This window comes from Sminthopsis crassicaudata, chromosome 1 (genome assembly GCF_048593235.1).
Source record: "Sminthopsis crassicaudata isolate SCR6 chromosome 1, ASM4859323v1, whole genome shotgun sequence".
Taxonomy (NCBI): Eukaryota; Metazoa; Chordata; class Mammalia; order Dasyuromorphia; family Dasyuridae; genus Sminthopsis; species Sminthopsis crassicaudata.
The window spans coordinates 133,557,608-133,581,268 of NC_133617.1; the positions used below are offsets into that span (position 1 = coordinate 133,557,608).

At 35.0% G+C, this 23,661-nt stretch overlaps 1 protein-coding gene across 1 annotated transcript in view; it reads right to left on the reverse strand.

Annotated features, from left to right (window-relative positions):
* The window catches only part of OXR1 (oxidation resistance 1), a 586,011-nt gene extending 575,109 nt beyond the window's left edge, over nt 1-10,902 (reverse strand). The window contains 2 exon segments of the mRNA XM_074267139.1: nt 10,015-10,369; nt 10,731-10,902. The gene's annotated coding sequence lies outside the window, so the exon portion shown is untranslated.
* Between the last annotated feature and the right edge of the window lie 12,759 nt (nt 10,903-23,661).

Sequence of the window (23,661 nt, forward strand, 5' to 3'; positions counted from 1 at the left end):
ACTAGAACATAGGGTTTGTCAAAAATCATTCATGAATATATTTTGAAAATAAAAAGCTTCTATTTAAAAATTTAAAAAATTCTTCCTCCATCCTGGTAAGAGCCACATAAATGAATTTCACCCATTTTCTTTTTTTCCCCTTTCTTTTGGTACTCTTTCAACAAAGTTTTTATCCTTGTGTTAAGTCCAGAGTTTGAGCCACAGCTTTTGACTCTTCTATGTTTTGGTGGAAGTAAATTTTTAGCTTAGTTTTAAAAGACTAAGTATCCAAGAAAGTTTACAATTGCAAAATTATTATAACTCTATAGTTCATCACTGCATATATTTAGATACATATTGTATCATTAGCTACTGTTTTAAATAGCAATTAAGTTTTTCTTCCCTTTCCATCAATGTAGCACAAAGCATTATACACAGCATTTTTATTACCCAAGGAATCATTATTCTACTTATATAAACCAGAACATTATTGCAGTAAGATCATTTAAATTTTTTGGGGGGGTGGTGCAGGAAGACAACAGTGATGTGAATATTAACTATTTATTAAGCAGAAACTATGCATTAGTTTGGATGAAAAGTTTAACTAAAATAATGTCTCTGCTCTTGTGAAACATAAACTAGAAAGGAGAAATATGCACACACACACACATATATATATACTCATGCATATACTCGTGCACACATAAACACAAAACAAAAGAATATATATTAAGTACATCAATGAAGAAAAGACTATTCTTATTTGCAGGCTACATTATAGTGTAAATTACTGAAATGATTAAAAACAAATCTTTAGGATATAAGGTAAATCCACAAAAGTGATCAGCATATCTAAAAGTACTAAGAAAAGCCAAGAAGAAAAAAAAATAAGATAAATTCAATTCAAATAGCAACAACTTTCACAAACTAGCTGGGAATTTACTAATTTATATAAACACCACTATATAACACTTTATCAGTAATAAAAAAGTGCCAAATTAATGAAAAGATAATTATTGCTCATGGTTGGGTTGTGCTGATATAAAAATGATAGAAACTGATTTACAGATTCAATTTTATGACATTTAGATTACTGAAGGGATATATTTTAGAATTAGATAAAAATAAATTTATTTGGAAGAAAAAGAGGTCTAGAATCTCAACTAAAATAATAAAGAAAATAACATCACAATTCTTTGTATTATAGAGCTATATTCCTCAAAATTATTTGGTTTTGGTTAAAACAAACATTGGAAATAGACAAACGAGACAAAATAGATAATCAAGAAACAGAAGCAAATGGAAACAATAATTTAGGGTTAAAAGCAAGTAGGAAGATCTAACTCAGGACATTATGTAAAGCATGAATAAATGAATTAAAAAGGAAAAAACTAATATGAGAGTCCTGTAAAATCAATAGGATTTAGCAAATAATTTGATAGGGGAGGTCAAAAGAAAGGAAGAATCAAAGATAACCAAAGATTTGGAACAAAGGAGACTGAATGAATGGTGATGTCAGCAGCAGCCCAAAAAAAAAAAAGGAAGAACATATACTAGGAAAATTATGAGCTTAGTTTAGATTTGAGGTCTCAACGTACTGTAACAATAGACAGGTCCAGAAGGCAATTTGAAATGTAAGTTGAATGTTTAGAATGTAGGTTGAATGTTTAGAAGAGATGTCAAATTTTAATGCATTATTAAAGACTGTTTTGCCTCATCTCAGTAGTTGGAAGGGATTGAAAGATGGAAGAGTTCAATAAAGCATCAAGTTTTTACTAGTATTCTTGTTCCTTAGGCAAAGAAATAACCAGTATTAGAGTGCTTGATTATTAAAAAGAAAAACATATGATCACTTGCCAAGCATCTTACAGAAAGGACTCTTTTCCTAGGAATAGGTTGGTTTAAGTGACCTCTGAGGCCCAGCTCTGGTTTATATGATTAGTGAATTTTAAGGGGAGTGTCAATAAAGATATTCCTTCAATTAGGATTCAGAAGAGAAGATAGTCATACACTCACAGAAGAAGTAGAAATATCAGCAACTTCACTTCAATATCTCTGGACCTCAGTTTCCTAAATCTGTCAAGTTTGAAAATTAATTTCTTCCTAGTTTAGAGAGAACTATATAATAATGATCTAAATGGGTATGATTATAGGCAGTATAGTAGATAGAGTGACAGGTCTAGAATTAGGAAAACTCATCTTTGCGAGTTCAAATCTAGCTTCAAACACTTACTAGCTGTGTGAACTTGGACAAGGCACTTAACCTCATTTATCTCAGTTTCCTCATTTTTAAAATGAGCTGGAGAATGAAAGAGCAAACAACTCTAAAATATTTGTCAAGAAAACTCTAAATGGGGTTATGAAAACTTAGACACAACTAAAATGACTGAACAAGAGTGAAGTATGAGTAAGAAAATCTAGCTTCTAGTTCATCCTTTTCTTCTCTCTAAATGTACTAGAAGAATTCAATCAAAATAAAATAATTATGACCTTCCCTAAATTTCAAACATTAGACTTCTTTGGTATGTCTATGAAAAATTTCCAACAGCTTGTCATTTATCAGGCAACATGTATTTTATCAAGTACTTACTGTGTGCCAGGTTATATACTGGGAAGAACACCTTTACTCCCTTAAACTATTTCTTTCCACTAACACATTGTAGAGGCATTGCTCTCTGCCACCAAATGTAAAACTTTTTATTGATAAATGCTGTGGGGACAAGGGCATACAGACAAGGATACTATATAAGTTTTCTCTTATTCCCCATTTCAATGTTTCAGTCATAGTGGGTCCCTAGGCTCTCCAAAGCTTCTGCAAAATGAGAGAAAACATTAGCAGGTATCTTACATGCTAAAAGCTTCCAGGTACCATTAAATGCATCTGGGCATTTAAAATTTAAAATCTGGCCAATGAAGAAGGGTGCTTTCCCAGAACCAGCCTAGGTAAGGAAATAAAGACTCATCATTAGTAAGCTGGTTATATAGTGATGAATTACTTTACTGTAGCAATCTATAAAATAAAATATAAAAACAAAAGGGTCCATGGTGTTACATGGTCTGCAAATGCTTCTTTAGTGATAGGGATGACGTAGTAGAAGGAGAAAATGAGGGTGCTACAAATCAAGTTTTTAGGTCACTATAAACATTAAATACTACTCTAAATATAAAGATCCTTGTCCCAAGATCAACAAGTTGTTATACAAGAGGAAATGAATCTTACTATGAATGAAATTACAAGACAATTAAATGGAAGAATTATTTGTAGGTCATCTTAAAGGAGGCTCTATAAAGAGCTGTTTTGATTGCCTATAGCAAGGCAAAAGAAACATTTTTCAAGATCCACTTGGTCCTCCCAAATTGTGATGCCAGTTGACTCCTTATTTCAAAAATACCACCATAATGATAATTGCAGCTAATGTGCCAAAATAAGTTGCAGAGATTGAAGGAGTAGAACATTTACTTGATGAGTACTTTATGAGACTCTCAAATTAAATCCATTAAAAAAGACTCCAAATTTCTAAATTTAATACATATTCATTGAATAAAAAAAGGTGGGCAAAAGAGAGAACAGAGGCAAGCAAACATTGGAAAATATGGCTCACAAAATAAAAGAAGTCAAAGTCTTTTATGCCTCACAAAAGCCCCATGGTTATTTACCATAAACATTTTCTTCTAGAATATAGTCAGCATGTACTAGCACATGGTTAGAACTAAGCAATATCATAAAAGAAAACAAACAAAATTTTAATATACAGGAAAGACTGGTTCCTGAAGTGGGAGTCATTTCTGAATCATCTGTCACAGTGTACCATCTGACCACTGACTTGTTAAAATAAGGTAAAAAAATTTTTTTTCGACTAGAAAAATTAAAAGCTATTAAGGCTATTTAGATAACTCAAAATGAACAATTTGTAAATAAGGTAGTGATACTTAAAAGGGGGAATTAATATTAATGCTTAAATAACAGAAATTGGCACAGACTGCCAATTTTCCCTAAGGAAGCTTGGTAGAAATCAATCACCACAACAAAGAGACTAAACCTGCCTAGAAATCACTAAGAAAACACTTAATCTCCTTGTCAAGTAGAGAAAAGATAGCAGCTACGGGTAACAGCAGTTTAGAATATAAACTAATGTGGGAAAATATCATAGAGGAAGATGGGGGAAGAAAATGAGCAATACATCCTCAAACTGTAAGAATCTATATCTGGAAAAACAAGTTTATAAAGAAACTCAGTTAAGTAAGATCACTCCAAGAACAGTTAAAAATAAAACTGGGCAGAAATTAACATATAATTGAAAAATAAAAAAGAATCATCTAGATTTCTGCAATAATTTTTTTTCTTCATAAATTAGAGTAAAATATTTAGATTCTAACATCGAGGTCCCAGATGTGTTGTATAAAAGTAGAAATGATATTGTGAGGAAAATAGAAATATCAGCTGAACCAGAAGAAAGATAAACTTGCTCTGTATTAAACATAATGCAAATGTCAAGGAGTTAAAAGGATCAGTTCTCAAGGCACATGTGAAATCTGAGAGAATAACAAAAATTTAGAAAAAAATGTGGTAAAAATTAACATTAATTATGAGTCAGAAAATATCAACAATCTCTCAATTTGCCCAACTCTAAAAATGATTTTATGAGAATAGTTACATACATATCAACAACATCCTTGCTACAGGAATAAGAAGGGAAGAGGCAGGTTGTTCACAGATGATATTCTACAAAAACAAAATCTCTACAGTAATATAATTGACTGAAAGGCACAGAGAATACGTGATCCCACAATGCTTATTTCTTGTTGACTAAAAAAGAGCATATGATTTGTTAGAGCTTATTTCCAAGAATCTATCATTCATATGCTAAAGTAGTGTAAGGTTCTTTGAAAAGATATAACAAGAGTTAACTTGGTTCAGTGATTTTCTGATGATTAATATCAAATAAAGTTAAGATATAAGAAAGGAAGGCAAAAGCTAAACAAAATTATCTGCTACTCTTATGGAGGGCATCCAGCTAGGACGACAAATGGAAAAAGTTTCCCCACAAAAAGATCCTGTTGGAAGGTTATATTGTACTGATTGAGTAAGCCCTGAAACTCTGCTGAGGTTTCTAAATAAGATCCATGATTATTCAAAAATTTTTGAACTATTCACATAAGGAAACTCTAGTGGATTAATGTCTTATTTTCTAACCCATCACATACATTAAATAAGTAGCGCACAGCACAAACATTGCAAATGCACAATAAATTGGGTCTTGAAGAAGGGATGAGGAAAGAAAGCTGAATTGCTTACAATGACTCCAACTTTTCACTGAAAAAGGCCCATTTTTTAAAATAACAACATTGGGAATATCCAGTGGTTATAAGTTTCAAAAGGACTAAAATAAGATGAAGGGGTAATAAAGAGATATCTAATAAGGATAAATAAACCCCAACACAGTGCCAAAGATAAAGGAAAGGAGATGAGCCAGCCATTTTAAGGTTGTTTTGAGTTACAAATGGGATGCTTGCATATTCCATTGTAATGATCAAATAAGATATGTGTATAGCACTTAGCAGGTGCTAATAATAATAAAGGCTTGTCCTATACCCCTCCCCTTTATCATACCCATCAAAGAAACTTTCAGTGTTTAGTGCAACACTGTTCACCAGCAGTAAATAGTAGAAATAATTTGTTAAGTGACTGAGAGGTAGAACAATGCTTGACTAAAAGTCAAGAAGATCCAAGTTCAAATCCAGATTTTGGACATTTACTAGATGTATGACCTTTTTTATTTTCTCATTTATAAAATGAAGATAATAGTAGTACTTACCTCCCATGGTTGTTATGAGGATAAGTGAGATATTTGTAAAGTACTTTGTAAAACTTGAAGCACTATATAAGTGCTATAATTATTGATGTTATTATTATTTCTGATAGTTTTTAAGAACCTCCCTCAACTCTGGGGGAAGTAATAATAGCACCATTAAAGTCATTTTATAGATCAGGGAACAAGTCCAGAGACAGGATATGAGTTTCTAAGAATGACATAATTGTTAAGAATCAGAGCAGAACTGGAATTCAATGCTCTTCTGACTCCCAGCTGATTATTCTTTCCCAATCAATACTGCATAATTAATAAATTATTTGGGAACACACTTTCCTAGTGTGAATGAAAAGCCTGGATGCAACTGAAACCACCCTGTATTCAGAGCTGCACAGAAACTTTAGCCATTTTTTATTCTTGACCAGGCCTGCTTCTATCTCAAAAGTTAAGTGACATCTCTTTGGCTATCCATCAATACATTTATTAGATGCCTTCTGGGTGTCAGATACCATCCTAGGGAAAGATGAAAAAAATGGCACACTTCCTAACTGCAATCAATCTAGTAGTAGAAAGAGACATTTACATAGAACAATAATACAACTATCATAGAGATTATATTATAGGAATATATATATATATATATAATGTAGGTATACCTACATATGTGTATGTATATGTAAAATATAGGAAAGGTTAAATAAAAGAAAATGAGAGATTCAATGGAGGCTGGATAATTTTAGTTAGGATACGAGATCTAGGAAGGCTTCAAAAGGACATCTGAGTTGGATCTTAAAGGTTCATAAAAGGTGGAGATGGGCTGTGAGGCAGGGGTATGTTACAGGATTTGGACTGGATGTATCATGTGCCTAGAAAGAGGAAATATTAAGATAAGATGGGGTAACAGTAAATCATTGATTCTGGCTAGAATGTAAACATGACATTAATTTCATGGATCATAGATTCAGAAATTAAATGGTTTAATCCCTTCATTTTATAGATGAAGCAACTAAGGCACAGAGAAGCTGAGGTATTTGCTTTGGGTCACACAAAAAGTACAACTAGACCGAAACATGTAATACAGGAACAAATATAGGAACATTCCTATAGAAAAATAAGTTACAGGAGCTACCTACCACTGCTCCACCAACAATTAAAGGTCTCAAGGACTTTTCAGGAACCTCAAGACCTTGGGAAAAATTAGAAAGATATGGATGATTATCCAAGTGAAATCTTTTCAATATCAGGCCTTCTCTTAGAAACAGATAAAAATTCTGTGAGCTGGGAAATAAAGACCCAACTATTATTATTTTAATATCAAGAAAGAAAATAAACATTCAATTTGATATTTTGCATTTAACAGGTCAATGTACTTATTTAAACAAATCACAAGTTAAAAAAAAAGACTTCAGGTTCCTAATATTTGATTCCATTTGACTTGTTTTTGTTTTTAAACCGTGGGGAGGAAGGCAGATCTGATTGATGGCTACAAATAATATGAAACTTTTCTATTACTTACAGTTTTACAGAGTTGTCTAGATTTTTGAGAAGTTAAAGGACTTGCCTAAGTTCATTTTAGTCATATCTATTACATTTGGAACTTGAACCCAAGTCTCCCTGTTTCTATGACAAATCTTCTATTTTGCTGAAGTGCCCCTTATTTTTATCTAGTACTTATCTTCATTTTGCCCCTTCACCCTGAAAGCCGAAAACAGGAGGAGACACATAGTTTTGGTTGTTACTATTACTGTTTATTCAAGTATTAATATCTTTTGGGGATAACATAATAATGTCCCATTGAGGACAGTGGGATTAAGAAGAGCCCTAAATAACTAAGGTCTGAGTTTCTTCAATGATACCAAATCAGATTCTGAAAGAGCAGAATGATTGTGCCAACTAGCCTCATCTTCCCACAAATGTAGAAATATACTCCACAGCGTCCTCCACAAGTGGTTTAAAAAGTTTGCACTTTCTATGATGAGAACATGCTGTCTGACAAAGTAAACCATTCTGTTTTTAAAGATTAATTTTCTTCCCTGAGTACTCATGTACTCCCATGCAACTTTCATCAATACTTTGCTCTGCTTTTTGAGACTACTTATATTTTAAAGGTGACCTTATATATAATCTTCTCTCTGATAAAACTAAATTAGTCCTCCAACCACATGATTTTCAAGTCCTTTACTAGCTTGTAAACACTCCTCTTAAAAGGTATAATCCAGAAGTGAATTATTCTATCTAAAACCTGACTAGTACAACATACAGTAGACAAATTATCTCATCTCTGTCTGGGCACATTTCAATGAAGAGATTTCTAATAGTTTGCTTCCTTGCATTTTGGAAGAAGGTCACTAACCATATGGAAGGTCTTTACTATGTATAAAAGTTTCTGGGTGCAAACAACTGCCAAGATTGGGGGATTTGAGGGGAGAGGACAAGTAAAAGAGAAACAGAAGGCCTAGGTTCAGATAGAACACAGCCAAGTATTAACAGTTTTAATGTAGCTCTATGTTAGGATATCTAGCATTTGTCAAAGAACAATAGGTAATCTGAGTCAGCACTCCTGGAAGATCTATGGGAGAAGCCCTGGAAGCCTAGTCTTTGAACCACAACCACTTTCACAGCATCCAATTTGCTCCTGAGAGGAGAGAAGGTTGTGGTGAGGAACAGAGAGCTGCTGTTTCTTATTCCCACATTAAAGTTAAATGAATGGTCAGTTTCCAGGCATGTGCCTTTGCATGCATGTATGTGTTTGTGTATCTGTGTGTGTGTGTATGTGTTCACGTGTTTGTGTTTTAGAAGAAAGTAAGATGGGAAAGAGATGAGAAGGGGTGTGAGCTGAGAAAAGAGATGAGGAAAAGAAATATACAAAAAAAAATTCATTTTATGATGTCCTACCCCAGCATCTCATTAACATGGAGAGTACAGCAGATGGATTCAGCCAGAATCTCCCTGTCCTCAACACACATATACATGCAACTTGAGAGTTATATGCACAGAGTTCTTTCAGCTCCACTCAGTGGATGAAAGATCTAGAATTAGCCTAAGAGATCCCGATGATAAAAACCAAATACTATCCCTACCACACTTCCATAGGAGGAGCTGTTATCACCTTTGCAAACGACTATCCTTACATTACTTTCAAAGGTAAGTTTAAAGAGGCCCTGTACAACATCAACACACCCCATAGAGGAATCCAATTGTGGCCAATATGGTCTGGGAAACATGGAGAAGAAACATGCTCAGAACAAATAGTAAGTGAGTATTTAAGGAGAGGTGGGATCTTCCTTCTTGACTTCAGCCAGCTCTATCTCCCCTCCAGCCTACTTCATTACCTTTTCGATCACCCAACCTCCCATCTCTGCAGACTCACACCCACTGCATCAGTATTTTTTTGCTCTACTTTTCACATTCCTGACCCAATGCCCCCTGACTTCAGCCAGTTTTATCACCTATACTCGGCCAATCCAGATATCCCCAAACCTCTCTTCATCACTAAGTCCCAAAACGACAGTCACTAGTCTGAAATCCTAGCTGTCCCCTATGATCACCGCCTAGCACTTATTCCCTTCTCCCAGCTTCCTTTCTCTAGAATTCGGGTCCACCTTCTACACGTTCTGTTCCTCATCCATGAATCGCTGGAAAATCCCTACCTCCCCTCCAAGCATAGTACTCCTTTGCCTCTACACCTGTCCATTCATAGATCTTCAGATCCGGCTTCCTCGGCTTCTCCCTGGCCGAGTTCGTTTATCTATTTGGTCCCTTACTTTTCCCCAAGGTTTCCCTCTGCCCCTCCCACTGCCTAGTCCTTTCTACCTAAGACCTTGTTCTTTTGCCCCGCACAGATTCACTCTCTTACCTGCCCCTTCTCTGTACCGTTTTTACTCCCTTTCCAGATGTCCTTCTTCTCTAGCATCTTTCCCTAGTTCCCATGTTCCCTTCCCCCTTCCAATTGTTCTTCCTTTCTACAGCACCAACCTCTTTCTCCCCAACCAATCTTTCCCAATCCCCATCAGCCCTCCAAAGTGTCCAAACTGCTCCCAGAGCTTGGAGAAGGACCGGGGAGGAAGTGGAAAGGGGGAGCGCGGAGCAGTAATGCCAGCTCTCTAGTCTGCCAGCCGCGCCTCCTCTGCCGCAAACCCGGGCATGCATCCATCTGCTGTAGGGCACGGGACTCACCCGGCTGCCAAGCCCTTGCCCCACCACCCCAGCAACCTCAGAAACTTACTTGCTGGTCTCCAGGAGGTGGAGGTGGAGGCGGCTACAGCTGCGGCTGCGGCGATTGCGCCCCTCTTGGCTGGGTGAGGCGGAGCGCGGCGCACTCCCTGCGCTCCTTCAGGCCCCTTCCCAGTGAATGGGATCAGCTTGACGCATCCCCCGCTCTGCCCCCGCCGCTGTGGCTGCCGAGCACATCCAGACATGCTCAGTTTTCTGACCTTCTCCGTGTGGAAGCTACCAAGAGCTGCCGAGAAAGGGGGTGGGGTGGGGGTGTAGGTAGGGGTGATGGTGGAGGATTGGCAAAGCTGAAGAGGAAGCAAGTGAAGAGCTACTGAGAGGAAACACCGATCCGGATGCTGCCACAGCTGAGAGAGAGAGCAAAAGAGAGAGAGAGAGAGAGAGAGCAAATGAGCGAGCTAAAAATAGTTCCTGCGGAAAGAACAGCTGGAGCTTAAAAGGACACAGCAGAGCGCTCGCCTCCTTCTGACTCTGTGAGAAGCCCAGAGCTCTAGGCTTTCTTGAGCCTTGCTAACCTAGGAACTCGGGAATTCTGGGGCTGCTCAGCCGCGGGAAGACATTTGTGCCTAGGATTCAGGTCCCCTCATTTCCCAATGGAAAATTAACTCAATGAAGTTCCCTTCCCCCTAGCTGCCTTTCTGAAAAGCCGGAAAACCTCCTGAAAAGGGGTATATATTTATATGCAGCTCCAGTTTCAGGCGCTCTCACCTGCCTACCGCCCCAGAGTTCACGCACTCCAGATTCAGGGTCCCTAGCCACTAGCATATTACCAATCCCCGGGAATCCCCATCCGCATCAAAAAGGGAACACGGATGGGCTGCAGGCATTGCGAAAATCTCAGATAAATCCTGTCTTCACAACTGCGCAGACCAGCTCAGAAGCTGGAGTCACAGAGGAACTGTGCTAACTTGCCCTTCTTCCGAGGCTGATAGGGGAAAGAAAAGCTATCTCGTTCAAGCCAGATGAAACCTGAAAAGAGGTGAAGCAGGGCAGGTGTGCGGTTGGTTATGGGAGGGAGGATGATAGGAAATACTATGACTTTAATGGAGCTAGAAGCTAGATGAGTCTGTAGATCATGAATCCTAAGTCCGCACGTGATTTCATCTTGTTCACTCACACGCGCGCACATAGCCACACAACCCCCCCCCACATACATACACACATAAAACACATTCACAACTGAATATACAATGTTCCTCATGCTTCTGGATAATTAATACATATTGATTTTTCCTATCAGTTTTTCCTTTTATTTTCCTCTTATCCGGTCCTTACCACACAGGCTTCAAAAATTGAAACATGGCTTACTGAATGATCATGAATGCATGGTCAAGTTTGATTCCACCATTGAAACCTCTTGGGGTTTCCTGAACTTTTCTAGTCACTCCAACTATTGCAATTTAAAAAAAAAGGAAATAAACAAAAAAACAAAACAAATCAACAAATCTTGGAGTAACCACTTGAAGTAACTTTATCTTCCTCAGAAAAATAGCTGCTGAAATGCAAAGGGAAAGATGTGGGTTCAAACCTTGACTTTGTGACCTTGGACTTGGACTAGTGATTCAACATTTCTGGACCTTAGTTTTCTCATCCGTAACATAATTTCTCCTCTGCCTACATTATAAATTTGCTGTAAAGGTCAAAATTTATATATGTATATATATATATATATATATATGTGTGTGTGTGTGTGTGTGTGTGTGTGTGTATGTTTTTTACATCTATATATGAAGATAATTATTATGAACTTTAATAAAGTGTAATTTGGGCAACTCATATATAATATATATTCTCTTTATAGAATAAAGCATTCAAATGTTAGGGGTTTTTTGTTGTCGTTTTTGTTGCAAAGTTTCAGTCTTTTTTTTTTTTTACCTCTTATTTTTTTATTTAGAATTTTTTTCCCACAGTATATATGCATGAGTAATTTTTAAAAATAATATTATCCCTTGTATTCATTTTTCCAAATTATACCCCCCTCCCTCCACATCCTCCCCCCCATGACAGGCAATCCCATACATTTTACATATGTTACAATATAACCCAGATTCAATATATGTGTGTAAATACCATTTTCTTGTTGCACATTAAGTATTAGATTCCGAAGGTATAAGTAACCTGGGTAGATAGACAGTAGTGCTAACAATTTACATTCACTTCCCAGTGTTCCTTCTCTGAGTGTAGTTATTTCTGTCCATCATTGATCAACTGGAAGTGAGCTGGATCTTCTTTATGTTGAAGATATCCACTTCCATCAGAATACATTTTCATACAACAATGAAGTGTACAGAGATCTTCTGGTTCTATTCATTTCACTCAGCATCAGTTGATGTAAGTCTCTCCAAGCCTCTCTGTATTCCTCCTGCTGGTCATTTCTTACAGAGCAATAATATTCCATAACCTTCATATACCATAATTTACCCAACCATTCTCCAATTGATGGACATCCATTCATCGCAAAGTTTCAGTCTTACAAGTGAAGTGAATATTTTTGAAATAAATAGCTTTTTTTCAAAGGAAGAGCCCAATAAATTTAGGATTACTTTAATTTGGAAGTATAATAAGCAATTTCAACATGTTAAAAGCCTTTTTTTTAATAATTTTCCCATTTTCTTTCTTAAGTATTAATATAATGGCTAATAATAGTATAGTGATGGACTGACCAGTCCATGTGCAGATATTGCCAGATAGCTTAAGGCTTTTCAAATATACACAGATATTCTTAGCCTGGATTCAATCAGAGCTTATGTGGAAATTGGGAGAAGCTGGTTTCTAGCTATGATGATTTAGAGATTGTTACTATGTGCTGATGAAACATTTTGTAGTTGACTGCAGAGACTGAAAAAAAGACTGACTCAGTAGTTTGAAAGTTGAAAGGGGGTGACTTGCCTGTCTCTTAATCTCTTTCCTTTAGCAGCTGTGGGGAGGCAGAATGATTTTTGAGCTGCCTTCCTGGAATCCTAGACTAGGAATGCTATCACAATTATCTTCTAGCTGGCTATAGTGGCTATGAAAACATGATGACTTTTCACTCTTTGTATTTATTCTTTTTTGAACTTAGATGAAGGAATATTCTTTTTTATTAATTTTATAATTATAAATTTTTTGACAGTACATATGCATGGGTATTTTTTTTACAACCTTATCCTTTGTATTCATTTTTCCAAATTTTCCCCTCTCTTTCTCTACTCCCTCCCCTAGATGACAAGCAATCCCATGCATATTAAATGTGTTACAGTATAACCTAGATACAATATATGTGTGTAAAACCAAATTTCTTGTTGCACAGTAAGAATTGGATTCCAAAGGTATAAGTTACCTGGGTAGAAAGACAATAGTGCAAACATTTTACACTCAATTCCCAGTGTTCCTTCTCTGGGTGTAGCTGTTTCTGTCCATCATTGATCAACTACAACTGAATTAGATCTTTATGAAGATATCCACTTCAATCAGAATATATCTTTATACAGTATCATTGTTGAAGTGTATACAGTGATCTCCTGGTTCTGCTCGTTTCACTCAGCATCAGTTCATGTAAGTTTCTCCAAGCCTCTCTGTATTCATCCTGCTGGTCATTTCTTAGAGAGTAATAATATTCTATAACATTCATATACCATAATTTACCCAACTATTCTCCAATTGATGGACATCCATTCAACTTCCAGTTTCTAGCCACTACAAAAAGAGCTGCCACAAACATTTTGGCATATACAGGTCCCTTTCCCTTCTTTAATATTTCTTTAGGATATAAGCCCGGTAATAGCACTGCTAGGTATGCACAATTTGATAACTTTTTGGACACAGTTCCAAATTGTTCTCCAGAATAGCTGGATTTTTTTATGACTCTACCAACAATGCATGTGTCCCAGTTTTCCCACATCCCCTCCAACATTCATCATTATTTGTTCCTATCATCTTAGCCAATCTGACAGGAGTGTAGTGGTTTCTCAGAGTTGTCTTAATTTGCATTTCTCTGATCAGTAGTAATTTGGAACACTCTTTCATATGAGTGGAAATAGTTTCAATTTCATCATCTGAAAATTGTCTGTTCATATCCTTTGACCATTTATCAATTGGGGAATTGTTTGATTTCTTATAAATTAGAGTCAGTTCTCTATATATTTTGGAAATGAGGCCTTTATCAGAACTTTTAACTGTAAAAATATTTTCCCAATTTGTTACTTCCCTTCTAATCTTGTTTGCTTTAGTTTTGTTTGTACAAAAGTTTTTTAATTTGATGTAATCAAAATCCTCTATTTTATGATTAATAATGATCTCTAGTTCTTGTTTGGTCATAAATTCTTTCCTCCTCCACAAGTCTGAGAGGTAAACTATCCTCTGTTCCTCTAATCTATTTATGATCTCATTCTTTATGCCTAAATCATGGACCCATCTTGATCTTATCTTGGTATATGCTGTTAAGTGTGGGTCCATATCTAATTTCTGCCATACTAATTTCCAGTTTTTCCAACAGTTTTTTTTTTCAAATAATGAATTCTTATCTAAAAGTTGGTATCTTTGGGTTTGTCAAACACTAGATGGCTATAGTTGTACACTATTTTGTCCTGTGAACCTAACCTGTTCCACTGATCAACTAGTCTATTTCTTAGCCAATACCAAATGGTTTTGGTGACTGCTGCTTTATAATATAGCTTTAGATCAGGTACAGCTAAGCCACCTTCATCTGATTTTTTTTGAATGAATATTTTTAAATGGAAATATGCCTAAATGAGCTGAATTACTTTTCTTTGAAATTCTTCTAGGATAGGGCTTCTTTTTTTCCCACTTATGACCCCTCCTTTCTCCCCCCAATTTTCACATAAGTCTAGGTATGAAGATATAGGTATGCAAATCAAATATTTATTAATAAAATCATAAAAATTCAAACAATTCTTTGGCATACATATAATGTATAACTTCCTTCATGTACCTTGTTCACAAGTTCAAACTTCCTTTTGTGCCTTTCACACAAAAACTTTCTTGCATGGAATCAATATGAAGATGACTAAAGTCTTAATATTATCTTTAAGTTATATAATGAAAACTTACAATTTACAGAGTACTGTCATATCATTTGAATCTTATAATAATCCTGTGACATAGGAAAAGCAGGTTTTGTTGTTCACATTTGACATATAAAGACCCCAAAAGATTAAGCAATCAAATAATGACTGAAGGCAGCTGGGACTGGAACTTTTGATAATGTAACCAATGTTCCTCAGGAATGCCTAATAGCCAAGAGTATTTTGGAAATCTTATACAACTAAAAAAAAACTTTTATAATATTTTTCCTATATAAAGATTTTCTGTTGGCATATGATAGAATTTCCTAGGCCAATTACACAGAAATGATAAAAGATAGTGTATACAAACCAAATCTGAGCAAAATTCCATCAGCAGGCCAGCATCATGACCAGTGACAATTTAATAAACATTACCTGAATGTTAGTAATTAATTATACATAAAAATGAATCAGGCCCTTATTTTAAGCTGTGTTTTAATGTTGGTAGCATTATTTGAAGGTAGGCTATTACAATTGTATGTAGTATAGTTCCTAAAAGCATCCATAAGCCTACTGCTCAACTCAATACTCAATACAACAACATAATAAATATGGAAAATGAAGATTTTTCCAGGTTCCAGAATAACATAGGAATAAGTTTGGCTATTTCCCTACTATTAACTAAAATCACATCTATCTCATTAAATAATTAATTCTGGGTTTACTCTTAAGGTAATTTAATATTGCTTATTTAACACATTGGAGAAATCATTCTTTCTCCCCCCAAAAAGCAATGAATCATCTCTATCTTTGTCTCTCTGTCTTTCTCTCTGTGTATGTTTATGTACATATAAATATATATACTTATATTGCCTCTAATCTCCTATGCATAAATAAATATAAAAGTTATAAACTATATAAACCATTAACAATTTTAGGCAATAATAGAACAAATTACAACATATCAACTATGAGAAAAATCACCTCATTTGAAACTTCACTTCACTTCTGAAACATAATCCCATTATTCAGCTCCAAGGATGGAAGCCAAAATCTTTCAGGAATCTTCTCAGTTATTGACAGTACAGTTTAAACATAGATCTTTCAGGGAATAATACCTCTAAACGTCTCTCTTCAACTGTGACAAATGATTCTCCAATACAACAGTTGAATCTCTACACTCTCCTCAAGGAATTTTCTTCATTATGTTACAAGATGAGATTTAAAAGTTATCTCGGAAAGCAATTTTTCCCCATCCTTTTTCTATCTTTTCATAGTTTCTTTCAAGCCATAACAATATCTGTTGAATGACAAACAGCTAGTTTCTCAAAATTCTACAACCTCTTAAAGATCAAGTAAATATCTCTAGTATCTAGTGCTAGGGGCTATTGAAGTTGCTATTACTCTGTATTTTATAATATTATAAGATATAAGAGCTAACTAATATTTGGATTAGTTACTTGAATGGAAAAATAAGGAAGCAAGTTTACATTATATGACAGTACAGAGATAGTTAAATTTAATGAAAGTAGAAGCAACCCCTCAATTCAAGTGCATTCATTCTGTTAATTATCTCTCATTTATCCTATCTACAATGTGTTTGTGTATATTTGTTTAAATATTGTTTCCCTTATTAAATTGTAAACTTCTTGAAGGCAGGACTGCTTTTGCAGAGCACAAGACCTGCCACATAATAGAAGCTTAATAAATAATACTGGTTTAATTATTTCAACTCTTACAAAGGCTTTCATATTATTTTTCTTCTTCCTTCTTTAATCCTTATTTCATACTTTTCTGTGCCCCCAAGTAAGAATGGCTAAAAAACTGTTACATCTTTTAACTTGTGCTTCTAAACTTGGAAACAAGAATTGGAAATCAATTTATCCAAAGAAAAGAATGGTTGAAGGAGTGATAATATAAAAGCCTAGGGCTGTATTTTTCTGAATCCTTATCCATATTTCATGATGTCATAAAAGAGCACTAAATCTTAAGTATTCTGATTTCAGGATTGCTACTATTGGTTTCTCTTTTAAAAGAACCCATCATTTATATTTTCCACTTATTTTATCTCTTTGAATTCCCAAATTTTGATTTTTTTCGTTTCAAAATATCTCAGACAAATAACTTCCAAAATTTTCCAGGACTACCTGGCTCTGAGAATTACAGTCTTTGATGAGATGCCAGGACTTAATTCCATTTCTTAATACCAACTTTATGTTCTTACTATCTTGGGTGACAATACGGAGAAAAATTAGAAAAGCTACTTAGGCTGATTACAGGAGATATTCTGCACATTAGACGATCATGCCCCCTGCTTCTGTGGAAGTAGGAACAAGACTCAGAAAATTCTTGCCATCAAAGTCCTTGGCACTATCAAATGGTTCAACTTCAGAAACTAATATGTTTCTGTATGGGAATGACATTAAAGATGTATCCTAAAGGCATCAGACATTTATATTGGGAATTGCAACTAAAATATCCCATGAAGAATCTCCTTCATTAGAATGTAAGTTCCTTGGAAGGAGAATCAGTTTTAAAATTTCTGTTTGTATCCCTAACATTTAGCACAGTATCTGGTAATGTGCAACAAATACGTCTTTTTTCTTATTAATTTATAAAAATTGATTGACAAAACCATTCTTCATTCTTCTCCCCCCTCACCCCCCCCAAAGGGAAACTCTAGAAGAACTATAGAGAAAACAGGATGTGATGCAAACAAAAACAAAACAAACAAACAAACCAAGAACATTAAAAAGCCCAAACACTGGATTTAAATCAAATCACACTAGATGTGTGTCACTGGGCAAGTAATTTCAGTTTTCTCAGTTTTCCCATTTGTAAAATGAAGTGATTGGATAAAATGTTTTCTAAAATATCTATTGGATTAAAACATATGATCCCTATTTTCTCCAGCTTCCTTCCCGCATTATTTAAAGGATCAACTTCATGGAATTGAAAAAAAAGAAAAAGGTTCTCATTGAGCTAAGTGGCTCATTTTAAAGATGAGAATACTGAGGGCCAAAAGAATTACATGATTTAACAAAAATCATGTGGGGGAAAAATCAGAATTAGAACTTCATTCCTACCTCCTAAGTGGCTAAACAACACTGGGTCATGCTCAGGAACCAAGAATAGGTTCTCAGCTTATGATAAATATTTCTGCTCTCTACTTCAGTATTGAGTTTGGAAAACTACACAGGACAGGGATCATATTATCAAGCCTCAATTTTTCTATGAATAAAATAAGGAGACTAATCTATGCTTTCACTTCCCCTAGGAGAATGAACCTTTATATAGTACTTTGAATTTCCTGGAAATTAGCAAAAGGAAATGTAGTTTTAAGATCATTTTCTCTATATAGAGACACAAGTACAACAACTTCATATTTTGTCTTATCTTTTATATGCTATTTTAGAACCAAACCTGTTTTGAAGTGTCACACTGGAAGTCTTCCAACATACCACTCTAGTTGAAGTCTCTAGAAAATATTTCTTTATAAAGAGATTCGTTATTTAAGATGACAAGATTAGGAAAGCTAGTTCTAGAAGCAACTGAAGTCAAAGGTTTAAGATTTCACTTGTGACAGTGAGAAAGGGAAAAAAAAACCTGCTGGAATAGCAGTTTTAGGCCCAGTGATGGAATATAATTCATGATCTCCTGAGTGCATTTCTTTATGCTCTAAGGGCTTAGGGTCTAACATTCTCCTACTATTAGAACAGTTAAATTATAGGAAATTTTCAACAGAATTTTCATATGGTCTTCAAATGGAAGTTCACTAAGAGCACATACTACTACTTCATCTGGATTTAGCCATTGCATTATTTTCATTGGAGAGCCAAATATGTGCTTTTGGCTCATGGGGTAAAAAGAAATCCAAGCATCTAATTAAACAAGGGGTCTTCACATCAGTTACAGTAGACAGGAACAATTGTACTAGGACAAAAGCCTAATAGGATAGTGAGACGTTGTGAAGAATACAAGAATTGTCTTATTAACAAGTAGTTCTCATGTCCAGTCCCTACAGCTAAGCAATTTCTTTCTGATCTTACTAGGGTGAAAACATCTTTGCAAAATTTGACCTTTCCCAAGCAAAGCAACTAGAGCTTGGTTAATGTTCTAATCCAAATACTGGCTTTTAATCAATTTCATCTCAAGATTCATCTCCGCTAACGTCTTCCTCTCTTAGTGTCCTAAATTTTCCTCCTTTAATTATGACAATAGCAGTAATAATATTTTTGTAGAACTTTATGTGCAAATAGTATTTATATAGAACTTAAAGTACAAAGTACTTTACATTTATTAGCTAATTTTAACTTCCTCATAACCATGTGAGGTAGATGCAACTATCATCCTTTATTGATAGGAAACTGAGGCTGAGAGAGTTTAAGTGACTTGTCCAAAACAGCATCTGAGACTTGATTTGAACTCGTCTTTCTGACTCCAAGTTCAGCTTTTGACTCACTTAAGTTACCTAGTTGTATTAATATCTAGCAATTGAACATTTTGGGAACAGTTAGGATACATGATGGATAAAATCCTGGGCCTGCAGCCAGGAAAACTCATTTTCCTGAGTTCAAATCTGGCCACAGACTCTTATGAACTGTGTGACTTAAGTATGTCACTCAACCCTGTTTGCCTCAGTTTTCCCATTTTTAAAATGAACTGAAGAATAAAATGGCAAACAATTAGTATCTTTGCCAAGAAAATCTCAAATAGGATGACAAAAACTTAGACATGACTAAAAAACTATATAACAACAAAGATTGGATATTTAAAACATATGTCCCATAGACATGTCAAATTCACTCTCTCAGAAATAGAATTTATTATTTTTCCTCCCCTCACCTATCCCATTTCCAGACTTCCTTATTTCTTCCATAACATAACTATTTTTCCAGTCCCCTAGGTTTGCAATCTCACTCATCCTTGACTCTTCATTATTTCCTCATGTATCATTCAGTTGACAAATCTTGTAGTTTTTTTTCCTGTACACCATCTCTATTGTCCTTCCCCTCCTCTCTACATGCAGCTTTCTTGTTTAAGACTTCATCACTTCTTTCCTGGATTGTAATATCCTCTTCATTGGTCTCCCCACCTTAATTCTTCCTCCATTCCAACTTATCCTTCACAAATGCTCTTTGACTGCCTGAATGACAGGGATATAACTCCCCAAATAATTTTTTTCTAAAATATAGAATTGATCATGTCACTCACCTACTCAATGAACTTAAGTGAATAAACTAAATTAGTTATTGTCTAATATATGTTTTTTGTTTAGCATTTAAAGCCTTTCACAAGTCAACCCCAAGTTACCTTCCCAGTCTTATCACACACCTTCTACCTCCCAGACAAACTGGCCTTGCTGGTAGTCACCCACCAATCTTAGTCTTCTTTCTCTGGGCCTCTGTACTGACTCCAGGCACTAGAATGCACTCTCCTCATCATATTCTGCCTCTTGTAATTCCTTGTTTTCTTCAGTAGTCTGCTGAAAAGCACCTTTTACATGAATGCATGTCTGATTCCTGTCAGCTCCCAGTGCCCTCCTTCCCAAAGTTGCCAATGTTTTATCTTGAATATATCATTTTGTAAATATTTATTTATATATGTATTGTCTCTATGATAACAATATGAGGGTATTGAAGGAAAGGATTTTTTCATTATTTCTAAGACAGTACCTGGTGCTTAATTAATGTTTGTTGATTGATTAATGATTTTCTCTTAAGTTAAAAAACTTATCTAATATTTATGTCTACCATTCATATTACATTATATTATTAAAGCCCTCTTAACTCATATAAAAACAATCATAGGAAAATCAAGAAGTTTCATAATTGAATTCTTTGAAAGAAAATGTCATGAAATGACAAAAAGCAATTAAAATCTGTAATTATTCTGTAATATTTAATATTTTCCTATTTTAAAAAATTGAGATTGAAATGGGAATAATTCAATGTTATTTACCAATGTTATTGGCCAATGCCAATGTTATTCTTATATTCTGAGTGAAGAGAAATATCATAATATATCAGTTAATGTTTTTTATTTTAGATGTAAATGTTAACTTCTTTCTTAGCCCTTGCACTTTAAGATTGAAACTTCTCCATATCACCATCATAGGACAGACATGAAGATCTTCTATAATGTTTTTGAACGGAAGTTATTGATTGATTGGAAGAAAGAGCTAGACTGTACCTTTTCTTAGGGAAGAGACATATGGAGAAATAATAACATGAAAATATCAATGTGAAAATAAAATAGAAGCAAAATATCAATGCATTCCTTTTTTCCTAAATGTGTTAGAAACACATTTTAATTGATAAATAGAAAAGACTTAATACAGCTGTAGCTTCTTTAAGGAAAATGATTTGTCATCTCACATCTTATATTCTCCAGGATAACAAAATGTTTTATAACCATTAATTCATTCCTACTATTCTTTTAGGAACAATCTTAATTTTAAAAAAAGAGAAAACCAAGAATAATAGAACTAAAGTGGGAAGGGGTTCAATGAAGAGGAATCGGTAGTGAAGCTAAAACTAAAACTGAAAGCATTGAAAATTAATTCTGCTAATGTGTATGCAATCTAACATCTTACTACCATATGTACTTAGTGTTGCCAAAATACAGAAGCCAAGAGTAAATAAGCTAGCTAGAACAGTGGATAGAGCATTAAGCCTGGAATCAGAAAAACCTAAGTTCAAATCTGACCTCAAACATTTACTAGCTCTGTGACTCTGGGGAAATCACTTAATTCTTGCTTGCTTCAGTCTTCTCATTTGTAAAATAAGGATTACATTAGCACCCATCTCCCAGGGTTGTTGCCAGAATCAAATTAGATAATAATTATGAAGCATTTACTACAATACCTGTGCTACATAAATATTAGTTATCATCATCATCATAATCATCATCATTATTATTAAGCCAAATGCACCTCAGCTTCTTCATTTGTGGAAACAGGAGTTTGGACTTGACCTCAAGACCATAACTAAATATAAAATCTTATGATTTATGCTCCAAAGGTCTAATTGTTATTTTGATAGTGCTCTCTATATAATTCAGTCCATCAGCACATAACTCTTAGATGGCCTCTGCAGAAGAATGATGAACTTGCCAGGCCTCAGAACTGAATAGAAAGAAGGGATCAGGTTGGATGGCATTTTGCGAATCAAGGAGCCTGTCCAATACATCCAAACTGTTTGTTGTCACAAAAATCCAGGTTTTTAATGACAATATTTTTGATGTTTGCAATTAATAACTGTGATTTTGGAAGAATAAAATTGCAAATCACCCAAGGAGCAATGGAAAGATATCAAATTGCATTATAACTTTGGGTGTCACTCAAACTTCTCTGAACCTCTTCAGTTTCTTCAAATCTGTAGACTGGGAATAATACTTACCATCACTGCAACCATGGGGATGTTATGAGGAATTAACTTAAAATTCTTTGTTGTTTTTTGTTAGAATCCTTACTAGGTGCTAAGTCAGTACTTAACAATTCTCTAGTTCAGAGTTCACACCTTTAAAAGGAGTTTACACCTTTAGACTTCTGAAAGGAGTTTATACCTTTGAAGGAATTAACACCTTTAAAGAAGCTAGTTCATTGGTTTTCTAAGGAGTACCCACAAACCTTTTATCCTCTGGGAGGATAAAAGGAACCAAGAGTCAGGGAGAAGGATTCTATATTCTACTGTGGTGCTGACTGGGGACAGTTGGACAAGAGCAGATTCACAAGTCTAAAGGAAAAGCCTGCTCATGGAGATTCACAACTAGGATTGACTTCTGGGAAATCCACAATCCCACACTATTGGAGGCAGATTCTGATTCATTCCCACGTCTACCTTCACTCTGGCTGGAGGCTCCAGAAGCCTCCCAAGAAACTTGCTCCCAGAGAAAAGGATTTACAGAAAAGAAACCTCCTCCCAGAGAAGGATCACAATTTAGAGACAACAGAACATTACATTTTGGCGCCCAACATGGGGCAAGGACTTTTGCTTTTCCTGACTCTGGCTGATTCTGAGCCCTTTAAGGAGCTAGCCCGGACATAACAGTTTTTGTTGTTACTTTGCTATATAGCATTACCAGTGAATTGAACATGAAAAGGGTCATTAAATATATTAAGAATATGTATGACTGGAAAAGAGGTGGAATCAATAGTGATAGTAAAGCATAATTCATGGCTAACCCAAGTACAGCAATGATATTAACAAAATATTAAATGAATCAGAAGACAGGAATACATATGAATCACACAAAATGAGGAAGATTAATGGGTTGCAATCTGGATAGATATACCATTAGATTAGTTGAAATATTCTAAAGAAGCAACAAATGAATAAGTCTTTGAAATAGTTGAAATGACAGTATGACAGCTAGATATCTTATTCTTTATTTTGTTCCTAGTTATATTTCACTGAATCATGAAAAATAATCACAACTCATATCTTTTTAATCTCACTCTGATATCTCTATTCTTTGTGCTTTTCATTAGAAATTTTTCATTTAAAATTATCTCTATTTTCTCCTTGCCTCCATTTCCCTCTAATTCTCAAGTACTCTTTGACTTTTCTCCTCTCTTCCCTTTGACTTTATCTCCTCTAGTTATCTTCTTCCATCTTTCACTCACGTTTCTCAGC